This window comes from Canis lupus, chromosome 19, assembly GCF_048164855.1.
Source record: "Canis lupus baileyi chromosome 19, mCanLup2.hap1, whole genome shotgun sequence".
NCBI classification, from domain to species: Eukaryota; Metazoa; Chordata; class Mammalia; order Carnivora; family Canidae; genus Canis; species Canis lupus.
Window position 1 is genome coordinate 49,178,604 of NC_132856.1, and position 13,229 is coordinate 49,191,832.

Genomic DNA, 13,229 nt, shown 5'->3' on the forward strand with positions numbered 1-13,229 from the left:
ATCTTTTGAAGTCAAGTATGAATGACTATTGTGTTTGTAAGGTTCATCCATGATGTTATGTGCGGCTGTAGTGCTCTTCTGTCTCAGCTATTTATGGGCTCTTGCTACTACATTTCTATATGTAAGGTATTCCTCTATTTACAAATTAAATGAAGTTATCATGTGAATTATTTGAATTTCATCCCACTGTTCCTACATCCATACAACACTTGCTATCCTTCCCTGTTAAAAGAGCTCTATCACAAATCTTCAATGAAGATTCAGCTACTTGTGCTCTAGATCCTTCCCTTTGTCACAGCATAGATATTTTCCCACTTAATTAAATCATTGGAATATAATGACATGCAGTATACTACATATTTAGAGTGTACAATTTAATGAATTAAAGAAGCTACAGAAAAAAAATAAAGAAGCTACAGAGAATGGGGATCTTGCTTGGATAAGAGCAATTTGCATTCTAGGAACCCAATTAAGTAGAAAAAAATTAAATTGATTTGGAGATATTTTGTCCCACCAGCTGGTACATGAAATCCTTATGACATAAAGGTGAGTGTGGTCTGACTCTGAGGCCTTTGAGGCAATGACAAAGAGAAAGGAACTCAGGATCAAAGTTAATATCACTCTTTGTAATTTACATCTTTGTATTTCTGCATCATATTTTACGTACATTCAAAAGTTCATTCTTCTCAGTGCTATCCTCTCCAGCTTTCTCAAGATTCCCTTCAACAAAGAAGATGAAATCATAAATGCATCTCTGTGTGTACATGTGAGTGAGCTTGTTTGAAAGAAAATATACGCAGACACACACATACCCAAGATACAACCATTATCCTCAAATGTTTTCTTTGAGGTAAAAAAGGAAGTTCCATAAATTTTATTCATTCCCCACAATGTCCATATGAAGTTATGTTTATTATTTTATTATTTTTTTAAAGATTTTATTTATTTATTCATGAGAGAGAGAGAGAGAGAGAGAGAGAGGCACAGACATAGGCAGAGGGAGAAAGCAGGCTCCATGCAGGGAGTCCAACATGGGACTCAATCCCGGGTCTCCAGGATCACACCCTAGGCTGAAGGCCTAGGCTAAATCACTGAGCCACCCAGGCTGCCCTGAAGTTATGTTTAGAATCCCACATTACCTTCAGAAAATGATACTCAGGATGCTTGAATTTTAATAATTCCCTAACAAACCAGTTAAACCTTATATATAGTCTTAAATCAAGCACGAAAAGAAACTTGCAATATGTACTTTTCATTTTTGTGTAGATACATTAATTAACCACAGCATACCCTTTACATAGGCAGGTTATTGTGTATTACTATACTCCAATGATTTTACTCAGTGGAAAAAATCTAACGGTGCGTGGGTACCGGTAGGATCTAGAACACAGATAACTGATTCTCACTTAAGAAGGGTGAGAGATATTGTTGGACCCAGGAAATTTAACAAAAATCCCCTACCCCTGGACAAGCAGAGCAGGACTAACTCCATTTTGTGCTACACCTGCCACCTCCTGTATCACCCCCACACGATCTGCTTATTAGATGTAATTCAATTGGCCACCTGCGGGTGGACCGACATGACTGTACAACTTTCTGCATATCACATTGGCCACTGGTCCCTATAAAGCTGCTACACCTCTTAGTCTAGGGGTCCAAGTTCCTGCTCCGCTGTGTCGGGTATACTTGGACCCAAGCTCAAGCTTGTAAATAAACCCTCCTGCACTTGCATCGGTGTCGGCTCCTTGGTGGTTTCTCGGATTCACAATCTTGGGCACAACAATACCACTTAAAATGGGGAAGAACTGAGGGGGGCACTTGGCGGGATGAGCACTGGTTGTTATGCTATATGTTGGCAAATTGAACTCCAATTAAAAAAAAGTAAAATAATAGTTAAAGGGAGTAGAAGGGAAGGGAGAAGAAATGGGTAGGAAATATCAGAAGGGGAGACAGAACATAAAGACTCCTAACTCTGGGAAACGAACTAGGGGTGGTGGAAGGGGGGGAGGGCGGGGGTGGGGGTGAATGGGTGATGGCCACTGAGGGGGGCACTTGACAGGATGAGCACTGGGTGTTATTCTGTATGTTGGCAAATTGAACACCAATAAAAAATAAATTTATTAAAAAAAATAAAAATAAAAATAAATTTATTATAAAAAAATAATAAAAGTAGATTAAAAAAAGTAAAAAAATGGATGTATGAACAATGGAATTATATTTAAGTAAATCACATGATAAACAAGTTTTTCAATGAATATAAGATTAATCTACATATGGAAATGTAGTAGTAAGAACTCATATCAGGGGCAGCCCAGGTGGCTCAGCGGTTTAGCGCCACCTTCACTCCAGGACGTGATCCTGGAGACCCAGGACTGAGTCCCACGTCAGGCTCCCTGCGTGAAGCCTGCTTCTCCTCTGCCCCTTTCTCTCTCTCTCTGTTTCTCATGAACAAATAAATCTTAAAAAAAAAACCAACTCATATCAGCTGAGGACAGAAGAGCACTACAGCCACACACAACATCATGGTTGAGCCTTAGAAACACCAGGATGAGCACTGGGTGTTATGCTATATGTTGGCAAATTGAACTACAATAAAAAATATACAAAAAATAATTTACTTCTTCCTTGCCAATTTGAATGCCTTTTATTTCTTTTTGTTGTCTGATTGCCCTACCACCCAGCAATTGCACTGCTGGGGATTTACCCCAAAGATACAGATGCAATGAAACGCCGGGACACCTGCACCCGGATGTTTCCAGCAGCAATGTCCACAATAGCCAAACTGTGGCAGGAGCCTCGGTGTCCATCGAAAGATGAATGGATAAAGAAGATGTGGTCTATGTATACAATGGAATATTACTCAGCCATTAGAAACGACAAATACCCACCATTTGCCTCCACGTGGATGGAACTGGAGGGTATTATGCTGAGTGAAGTAAGTAGATCAATCGGAGAAGGACAAGCATCATTATAAATGGATGCATGGCCTGCAAAAAAAATATTTTGGATAGTAATAAAATGGGTGATTTGAAATGTTGCACCCTCTTAAATATTTTATTTGTTTATATTTTTGTAGTTCTTAACTATTTTTTTTAGTTCTTAAATATTTTATTTTTTAAATTCCACCAAGTTATAGTTGTACAGGTTAGTTCCAAGTGTACAATATAGTGATTCAGCAACCCTATACACTACTCAGTACTCAACCCTATAAGTGTACCCTTAATCCTCATCACCTAATTTACCCTTCCCCCATCTACCTCCCCTCTAGCAATCATTGCTTTGTTCTCCATATTGAATAATCTGTTTTTTTCTTTGTCTCTTGTCTGTTTGTTTTGTTTCTTAAATTCTGCATATGAATGAAATCATATGGTATTTTTCTTTCTCTGACTAACTTATTTCACTTAGCATTATATCCTCTAGATCCATCCATGTTGTAAATGGCTACATCAAAATAAACATTTTGGCACAGCAAAAGAAACAGTCAACCATACAAAAAGGCAGCCCACTTAATGCGAGAAGATATTTTCAAATGATATATCCAATAAGGGGTTAAAAATCCAACATACAAAAAGAACTTATACATATTAATACTAAAATAATTAATAATAATTACAGTAAAAAGTGGTCAGAAGACATGGACAGACATTTCTCCAAAGAAGATATATACAGGTGGCCAAAAGACACAGGAAAAGATGCTCAACAGCACTCACCATCAGGGAAATGCAAATCAAAATCACAATTAGGTATCACCTCACACCTGTCAAAATAGCTAAAATCAACAACACAGGAAACAACAGATGTTGGAGAGGATGTGGAGAAAGGGGAATCCTCTTGCTCTGTTGGTGGGAATGAAAATTGGTACAGCCACTCAGAAAACAGTGTGGAAGTTCCACAAAAATAATAAAAATAGAAAGATCCTGTGATCCAGGGATCCCATTACTGAGTATTTACTTCATAAAATGCATCCTCATATTTGCGATCCTCTCTGACATGAAGAACATATCAGGTCAATCTATTTATTCGTATGTGTCTTTCCATGTAGACTCCTTTGGGACATGTAGGTTTGCTAATCAGTGTTTTCTAGTGGCTATGGTAGGCATTCTGGACACCTAGATGAATACTAGAATAAAACAAGAAGACTATTTTTATTTATTTTTTTTTATTTTTTTTTTAAATTTTTTTTATTTATTTATGATAGGCAAACAGTGAGAGAGAGAGAGAGAGGCAGAGACACAGGCAGAGGGAGAAGCAGGCTCCATACACCGGGAGCCTGACGTGGGATTCGATCCTGGGTCTCCAGGATCGCGCCCTGGGCCAAAGGCAGGCGCCAAACCGCTGCGCCACACAGGGATCCCAAGAAGACTATTTTTAAAGCATAGTAGCATGTTTGAAGAGAAAGTGCCTGACATGAAGCTTTTGATTTCTGAGGCATTTATTTCAAGGACAACCATGCTGAATAAACATCATTAGATACGGGGAAACTATTACCAGAAAAGCACTCAGGCTGCCTCCATTTATGAAGTACCTCTTCAGAAAGCTCTGGGTAACCTTGATACTGAACCAGTAGTGACTTTCATTCTTATGTTTTAAAACTGGTCAATAAAGAGTGAACCTAGGAATGCCTAGCCACTCTACACATAGGCCCCAATAAAGGCAGGGCCCCCAGTTCCAGGTTTTCTTTCTCTTGTTCTGAATCTTAACCTCTGCACTTTCTATCTCTGTCATCCAGCCTCTGTGACTAATATACCTGGTTTTGTTAGAATTCTCTGATGGGTATTGCTGAGGTGTGTCTTGCATCAGAATAAGAATCCAAGGGTTGGTGCAGCCTCAGCAGAGGTTCTGGTCAGGCAAGACTCTGGGGCAATGTCAACAAACACATGGGGAAGGGGGAGTGCTCACACTTTCCAAGCTAGTGTATCCCTGTCAGTTGCCTGAGATGTAAAGGGAACTATGCTAGAGTCCACATTATCAGAAAAAGGAGTAACAGTAGAGATGTAAAAATATTGACAGACTCTAGGTAAAAAACAGATGTTTTGTATTCTCCTTTCCAGTAAAGTTATGTGAAGAGCTTAGAGGTCAATGTAGTATCTTCCATATGAAGAATACAACTCATGATTATTCTTTTGCTAAATCTAGGGAAAATTTACTTGGCATAGTTTAAGTCATTTGAAATTAAATTATTTTTAAGAAATTCAATTTGCCCCATGTAAGATACAGAAAATTCCAGGCATTTGAGATCCAAGTTTGGGGAAAACATTGGAACATATGAAAACAGACAGAGTGGAATGCTGTCTATACATCAGACAGAGCAGAAGATTAATAAGTGAGTTACTTAAATGTGTGGCAATGTAGAATTCAAACACATGGAAATTCTAGGAAATAAACTGAAGGTGTATGTTCTAGTTCCCTAGTCTGATCTAAGAATAGTAGTTCCCAGTTCTGAGGCTGTGAGCCCTGCAATCATGAGCGGGTCTTCAGCTACAGGATGACTGGTCCTTACATCACTGGAACCCCTACAACTCAGATCTCTCTTTATATCTCTGTTCCTCAGGCTATAGATGAAGGGGTTCAGCATGGGTATGACCACTGTGTACATCACCGAGGCTACAGCACTTGAAAGGGAGCTTTTGGGAGCAGCAGAGCTAAGGTACAGGATTGTACAATACAATAAGAACACAATGGAGAGGTGAGATGCACAGGTGGAAAATGCTTTATACCTGCCCTGGGATGATGAGATCCCAAGTATGGAGGAAACTATCTTAGAGTAAAAATAAATGATCCCAGTGAGGGGACACCACCCAGCAGCACAGCTGTTAAATACATCACCATGTCATTAAGAAAGGTCAGAATAGGCAAGTTGAACCACTTGTTTGACATCACAGAAAAAGTTGGAAATTTCCACCTCTCTACAGAAGGACAGTCACAACACCATTAAGCTTTGTAATAAGGAATTCAGGATACTTATCATCCAGACCACCAGAACCAACAGTACACAGTAGGTGGGTTTCATGATGACCATGCAGGGGGTGGCAAATGGCCACAAAATGGTCATAGGCCAAGTTCAAAAAGGGTGTTACCTGTGTTCTCCTCTAGGATTTTGATGGAATCTTGTCTCACATTTAGATCTTTCATCCATTTTGAGTTTATCTTTGTGTATGGTGCAAGAGAGTGGTCTAGTTTCATTCTTCTGCATGTGGATGTCCAATTTTCCCAGCACCATTTATTGAAGAGACTGTCTTTTTTCCAGTGGATAGTGTTTCCTCCTTTGTCAAATATTAGTTGACCATAAAGTTGAGGGTCCACTCTGGATTCTCTATTCTGTTCCATTGATCTATGTGTCTGTTTTTGTGCCAGTACCACACTGTCTTGATGACCACAGCTTTGTAGTACAACCTGAAATCTGGCATTGTGATGCCCCCGGCTCTGGTTTTCTTTTTTAATATTCCCCTGGCTATTCGAGGTCTTTTCTGATTCCACACAAATCTTCAGATGATTTGTTCCAACTCTCTGAAGAAAGTCCATGGTATTTTGATAGGGATTGTATTAAACGTGTAAATTGCCCTGGGTAACATTGACATTTTCACAATATTAATTCTTCCAATCCATGAGCATGGAATATTTTTCCATCTCTTCGTGTCTTCCTCAATTTCTTTCAGAAGCATTCTATAGTATTTAGGGTATAGATCCTTTACCTCTTTGGTTAGGTTTATTCTTAGGTATCTTATGCTTTTGGGTGCAATTATAAATGGGATTGACTCCTTAATTTCTCTTTCTTCAGTCTCATTGTTAGTGTATAGAAATGCCACTGATTTCTGGGCATTGGTTTTGTATCCTGCCACACTGCCGAATTGCTGTATGAGTGCTAGCAATCTTGGGGCATTGAAATGCTGGAACACCTCCACCCCAATGTTTATAGCAGCAATGTCCACAATAGCCAAATGTGAAAGGAGCCTCGGTGTCCATTGAAAGATGAATGGATAAAGAAGATGTGGCCTATGTATACAATGGAATATTACTCAGCCATTAGAAATGACAAATACCCACCATTTGCTTCGATGTGGAGGGACCTGGAGGGTATTATGCTGAGAGAAATAAGTCAATCGGAAAAGGACTAACATTATATGATCTCATTCATTTGGGGAAATTAAAAATTAGTGAAAGGGAAAAGAGAAAATGAGTGAAAATATAAGTGAGGGTGACAAAACATGAGAGAGACACCTAACTCTGGGAGACGAACAAGGGGTAGTGGAAAGGGAGGTGGGCAGGGTGTTGGGGTGACTGGGTGATGGGCAATGAGGGGGCACTTGGTGGAATGAGCACTGGGTGTTATGCTATATGTTGTCAAATTGAACTCCAATAAAAAAAATAAAAATAAATGTCTCCTCCAGCTCAAGTCTGAATATGGCCAAGGGCTGCAGCAGAGGAGATATTTATAGCTCCTTCTGTTTGCAGTCTGTGTTTCCTATCCCTGCTCACTACACACATTTCCCATTATTACTCCAACCCGTGAGCACCTTTCCTCATGGGAACTTATCTGGACAGAGTGAAATTTTTTTCCTGTAGATTCTCTGTTCCCAAGAGACCAGCTTAGAATTCAGATGCATCCAATGTTTACTACTCCTCCCTGCACTTGCTTGGCTTCCAGAACTTTAACAGTGAACACTTCCACAACCCTGAGTGAATTTTTTTTCCAAATCTAAGACTGAGGAATCTGTCTTGACCATGTCCCTGGGTCTGCAAACCATTGACTTGTGGTGGGAGCACAACTCCTGATAGCTCTAGAAAACTGATCTTTCTTCTCCAACAAGGAAAGTATTTCATTGCTATAAAATGATGGTACAATAATCCTTGGATTCATAATTCTTTTGACAAGTCAATTAGGAGTCTATACTGTTTTTAATACACCTTAAAAGTTGACATTTAGTCCTTCACTTATAAAACATTTGGTATTATAAGAGATCTATTTAGACCTTTTAATGCACTGTGGGCTGAGCTTTGAATATTATAAGATTGTCTCACTTATTTTTGCAATAGCCATTCTATGAGGACTGTAAAATTATAAGCCTCATTCCACATTTGTAGAAATGTGACTTGGAAGCATTGAGTATTTGACCCAGAAGTATGAACTGGGTCATTATGAACCAATATGTTTTGACTGGAATGCAACAAATAGGCCAGTGGTTCTCAACCAAGGAAGATTCCGCCTCCAGAGGACACTTGAAAACATCTGGAGAAATTTTTGATTGTCATAGCTTGGGAAGTGCTACTACTAATTTGGCATGTCTAGGGTGGCCCAAAGAGTCTGCAGCTGTAACTAGCTCCCATACATGGATGTTGCCTGTCTTGGTATGTGATATTTTTGCATGGAAAGGTTGTGGTCCAGTGTCAGCATCAGGTGTGTTCTTCTCCCAGAATCCCCTCACCCACCTCAGATCTGACTTTAGGTGGTCATACAATTTACAGGTGTCTCTTTTTCCTGATAACAGGAAAAGAACCTTGCAAGTCTTTGTTCCCCTATCTGTAAACTGAAGAAATTCCATCTAAGGATTCAGTCTGAGAACTAGTATATTTTACAGTTCACAGGAAATTCCGTGGCACAGAGTAGGTGCTCCATCTATAGGGACTATTGTGACCATCTAAGTTCCACATTTCCTCTGCTCATAATGACACCAAAAAAAGTTTCTTTTAGGACAGGAAGTAAGTCCAGGTTTCCTCTGCCTCTGAGACAGTTTTCTAGGTGGGTTGGGAATGCAGTGGGTGTCACTGGCAGTATCCTGCCCAGCTGGGAAGCCAAGTGTTCACTCATACACTCTCACATTCATCCCCAGAAGAAGTCTCTGGCTGAGAAGATCTGTTGTACTGAGCATGCTGTGTTGTGATAGAGGGTATATGGGTCAGTTGTTCCTCTTACTCTCTTTAATGTGTCAATATTGAGTATTGTTTGCACCAATTTTGGACTTGAGATTCTTAGTGAGATCCCTGGACTTCCCCAAAGGTACTCTCAACCATTAATTACTGTCAAAAGTGGTACTTTGAGGGAAAAAGATGTAAGAAAACTCCTATTTCACCATTTTGGGAAACATTTTTTTTTTCATTAGGAAAAACATATGTTTTCCTAGAAGCTCCACTAACAGACTTCAGCTTGCATAGATTTGGGCAAATTTGTGCAACATGGGATGTGAGACAGAATGATGGCCTTCCAAAAATGTCTGCATCCCAATCCTCAGAACCTGCTAATATATTAGATTATAAGAGAAAAGGAATTATAGTTATCAAAAGACTTACAATTTCTAGTCACCCAACTTCAAAATAGAGGTTATCTATATGAAGCCAATGAAATCACAAGCATCCTTGAATGGAGGCAGCAATAAGAGGACAAGAGATGAGACACAGGAAAGACTCAGCCAGGCACTGTAGGCATTGAAGATGGAGGGCAGGAGTGGGACAAGGGATGAGGGTGGTCTTTAGAAAAGACTCCTAGTGGGTAATCCCTTAGAGTCTCTAGCAAGGAATACAGCCCCACAGACAACTTTTTATTTCAGGGAGACTCATTTTGAACTTCTGATCTGCAGAACTTTGTATTTTTTTAAGCCACTAAGTCTGTGATTGGTGGTTACAAGAGCAACAGCCAAGGCACATGATCACCCATATTTTGGTGTTTTAATCTGAGTATATTGCCACCCCTATCAAATCAGTGTCCTGTCACTAGGAATAGTACAGAATCCATATTAAGGTAACCTAACCTCTGTTCATGATTAAAATGTGCAATAAACTTCTGTTTATCAAAATTTTGTGAATGCCTAAGCCTAAATTGGTATCAAGATAGGAGTATAGAAAAACACAAATCCTACAAGGAAAAAAATGTTATATTATAAAAATGGAATCAAAACCAATGAAGAAATCGAAGTTTTGGTAATAAACAGTGCTTGGAGAATTTGTTCTTAGTTAGAAGGAAAATAACATTAAATTTCTATCTTAATGCCTAGAACTTGTTGGCATAAAGTGAGTGAACTTGTGGAAAATGAAATGACTAAAATGAACTTGTAGAAAAAATGTAAAATAACAGTGACTTCTAAAAGACCAATTATATTAATCCTCTGAACATAAAACAGACATCAGGAAAAGATCTGAGAACAATAATGAATGGATTCCAGTGTGAGAAAGCCTATATGTCCAACAATAAAGAATACTTAAAAATAACTGTGAATTTTCCCAAAACCATTTATTGAAGAGACTGTCCTTTTTCCATTGGATATTCTTTCCTGCTTTGTTGAAGATGAGTTAAGCATAGAGTTGAGGGTCCATTTCTGGGTTCTCTATTCTGTTCCTTGGATCTATGTGTCTTTCTGTGTGCTGATCCTGCCTTGATGATCAAAGCTTTGTAATACAATTTGAAGTCCAGCATTGTGATGCCATCAGCTTTTCTTTCACTTTTTCAACATTCTTATGTCTATTCAGTGTCTTTTCTGGTTCCCTACAAAGTTTAGAATTATTTCTTCCAGCTCTGTGAAAAAAAGCTGATGGTATTTTGACAGGGATTGCATTGAATGTGTAGATTGCTCTAGGCAGCATAGACATTTTAACAATATTTGTTCTTCCATTCCATGAGTATGGAAAGTTTTTCCCATTTCTTTGTATCTTCCTCAATTTCTTTCACGAGTGTTCTATAGTTTTCTGAATATAGATCCTTTACCTCTTTGGTTAGGTTTATTCCTAGATATCTTATGGCTTTGGTGCAATTATAAATGGGATTGACTCCTTCATTTATTTTTCTTCTGTCTCATCTTAGTGTATAGAAATGCAACTTATTTCTGTGCATTGATTTTATATCCTGCCATTTTGCTGAATTCTTGTATGAGTCTCAACAATTTTGGGTGTGGATGCATTCCTAGACCTGTATAAGCTACCAAAACTGAAACAGGAAGAAATAGAAGATTGGAACAGACCCTTAACCAGGAAGGAAATTGAAACAGTACTCAAAACTCTCCCCACAAACAGAAGTCCAGGTCCAGATGGCTTCCCAGGGGAATTCTACCAAACATTTAAAGAATTAATACCTATTCTTCTGAAGTTGCCTCAAAAAATAGAAATAGAAGGAAAACTTCCAAACTCTTTCTATGAGGCCAGCATTACCTTGACCCTAAAACCAGACAAAAAAAAAAACCCACCCAAAAGGAGAATTACAGACAAATATCTCTCACAAACATGGATGCCAAAATTCTCACCAAGATACTAGCCAATAAGATCCAATAATACATTGAAAGAATTGTTTGCCACAACCAACTGGGATGTACTGGGCTGTCAATGTGGTTCAATATCCTCAAATCAATCAATGTGATACACTACATTAATAAAAGAAAGGACAAGAACCATATGATCCTCTCAATAGATGCATAAAAAGCATTTGACAAAGTACAGCATCCTTGCTTGATTAAAAGTTTTCATAATGTAAAGACAGAGAGAACAAACCTCAATATCATAAAAGCCATATATGAAAAACCCACAGCTAATATGGCCAAGTTTTCCAAAAACTGAGAGCTTTTCCCCTAAGGTCAGGACGTGACAGCAATGTCTATTCTTGCCACTCTTGCTCAACATAGTATTAGAAATCTTGCTTCAGCAATCTGACAACAAAAAGAAACAAACACATCCAAATTAGCAAAGAAGACAAAATCTGTCTTTGTAGATGATATGATACTCTATTCGGAAAACCCAAAAGATAGTCTTTTTTTCTGACGTCTGGGGGCTTATGTCCTGCCTGCCACTTGCCCATGATGTTGACAAATGTATGTGGTTAATTGTCTTATTATAGGACCTTTTGCATAAGTTATTTCTGCAAGGGGTGCAAAGAAGAATATCAGTGTGCCTACCTAAGTTGAAAAACCGGATCTCAGTGCTATTTTATATTAGTTCTCCTGACTCCATATTTTCTTGTTGGAGACCCTGGCCCTGACTACCTATCTCATGAACTCTTAACACCAGGATCTGCACATCAACATCACTGGGGACTTTTTAGAAAAGCAGAATCACAGAGCCACCAGGACCAGTGGTCAGATTCTGCATTTGTAGTGGGATCCATGTGGATTCACAGGCACATTGATGCTGGTCTAGGTGGGTTTCTCACCTTTTATGGTTGACATTTGTGACAGGATAGAATTTGGGGAGTGCTTTCCATTGTATTATACATGTTCAACAATATAACTTCACACATTACCAGACATCTCCAGGGGCAAATTCATTTCTGGTTGAGAACAACTGTCCCAGAGCTTGAGAACTAGAAGCATCCTGACAGAATGACACTGAAGGCCCATCACAAACTTGGATATTAAATGTGGAAAAATCACAAGACTGCACCAAGCACCACGTCAACAATGTAGATTGGAGTTCATAAATGTACTTCCTCAGGGAGAAGATGTTTATAGAATTAAATCAAACAATCCACATGAGATGTGAAGCTCATTTTATAATATATGAAAAGATCTAAACACATCTGTTATAATAAATAGCTATTTTATGGCAAAGGAAGAAGTAACAGCACCTAACTTGTATAAAGTAAGAAATACCTAATGGTAACAGCAAATCTGTATTGAAGCTAATGTGTGTAGTGGCCAAGGTTTATTACCAGAAAAATCTATTTCTCTGCTTTATTGAAAAGAAGAATAGACCCTGTCTGGAGATAGCAAGGCTAGTTCCCCACCACAAGTTAATGCTTTGAAGATAAAGAGACCTAATCCAGGTGAGTCCTCATTCTTAGACTTGGAGAACATTATAACTCAGAGCTGAGATAAGGTGCTAGGATTTCACACATCGAGATGAGAGTAAAGTCAAAGGAAAGGGGTAAGAAAAAAAAACCTAAAACTGAATTGATTTGACCTCTCACCTAGTCTTTTGGGAACTGGGATTCATTAGGAAAATATCCTTTCTGTCCAGATGAATTTTCCACTTGGGAATCATGTGCTTAGAGGTTGGAGTCACAAGAGGGAAATCTGTCTAATGAGCAGACACAGGGAGCTGTAAATACCTCCTCATCTCTAATCCCTCTACCCCTGTAACCTTGGACAGGAAGGGCCATGCTTCTTGTCTGTTTGTTCTGAGTCCCAATTCTGGCTGGGGACTGATGCTTCACTCCTTCCTGCTGCCCCCACTGAGGACAGAGCTTGAGTCCCTATCATCTGCCATCCAGGGAGGAAGTCAGACTTCCACAAAGTAACCTTCCTGTCAGACACTCC

The 13,229-nt window shown here is 39.0% G+C and overlaps 1 pseudogene; it reads right to left on the bottom strand.

The window, feature by feature from the left end:
* Window positions 1-5,407: 5,407 nt before the first annotated feature.
* LOC140611441 (olfactory receptor 7A5-like) lies at window positions 5,408-13,072 on the bottom strand (annotated as a pseudogene).
* Between the last annotated feature and the right edge of the window lie 157 nt (window positions 13,073-13,229).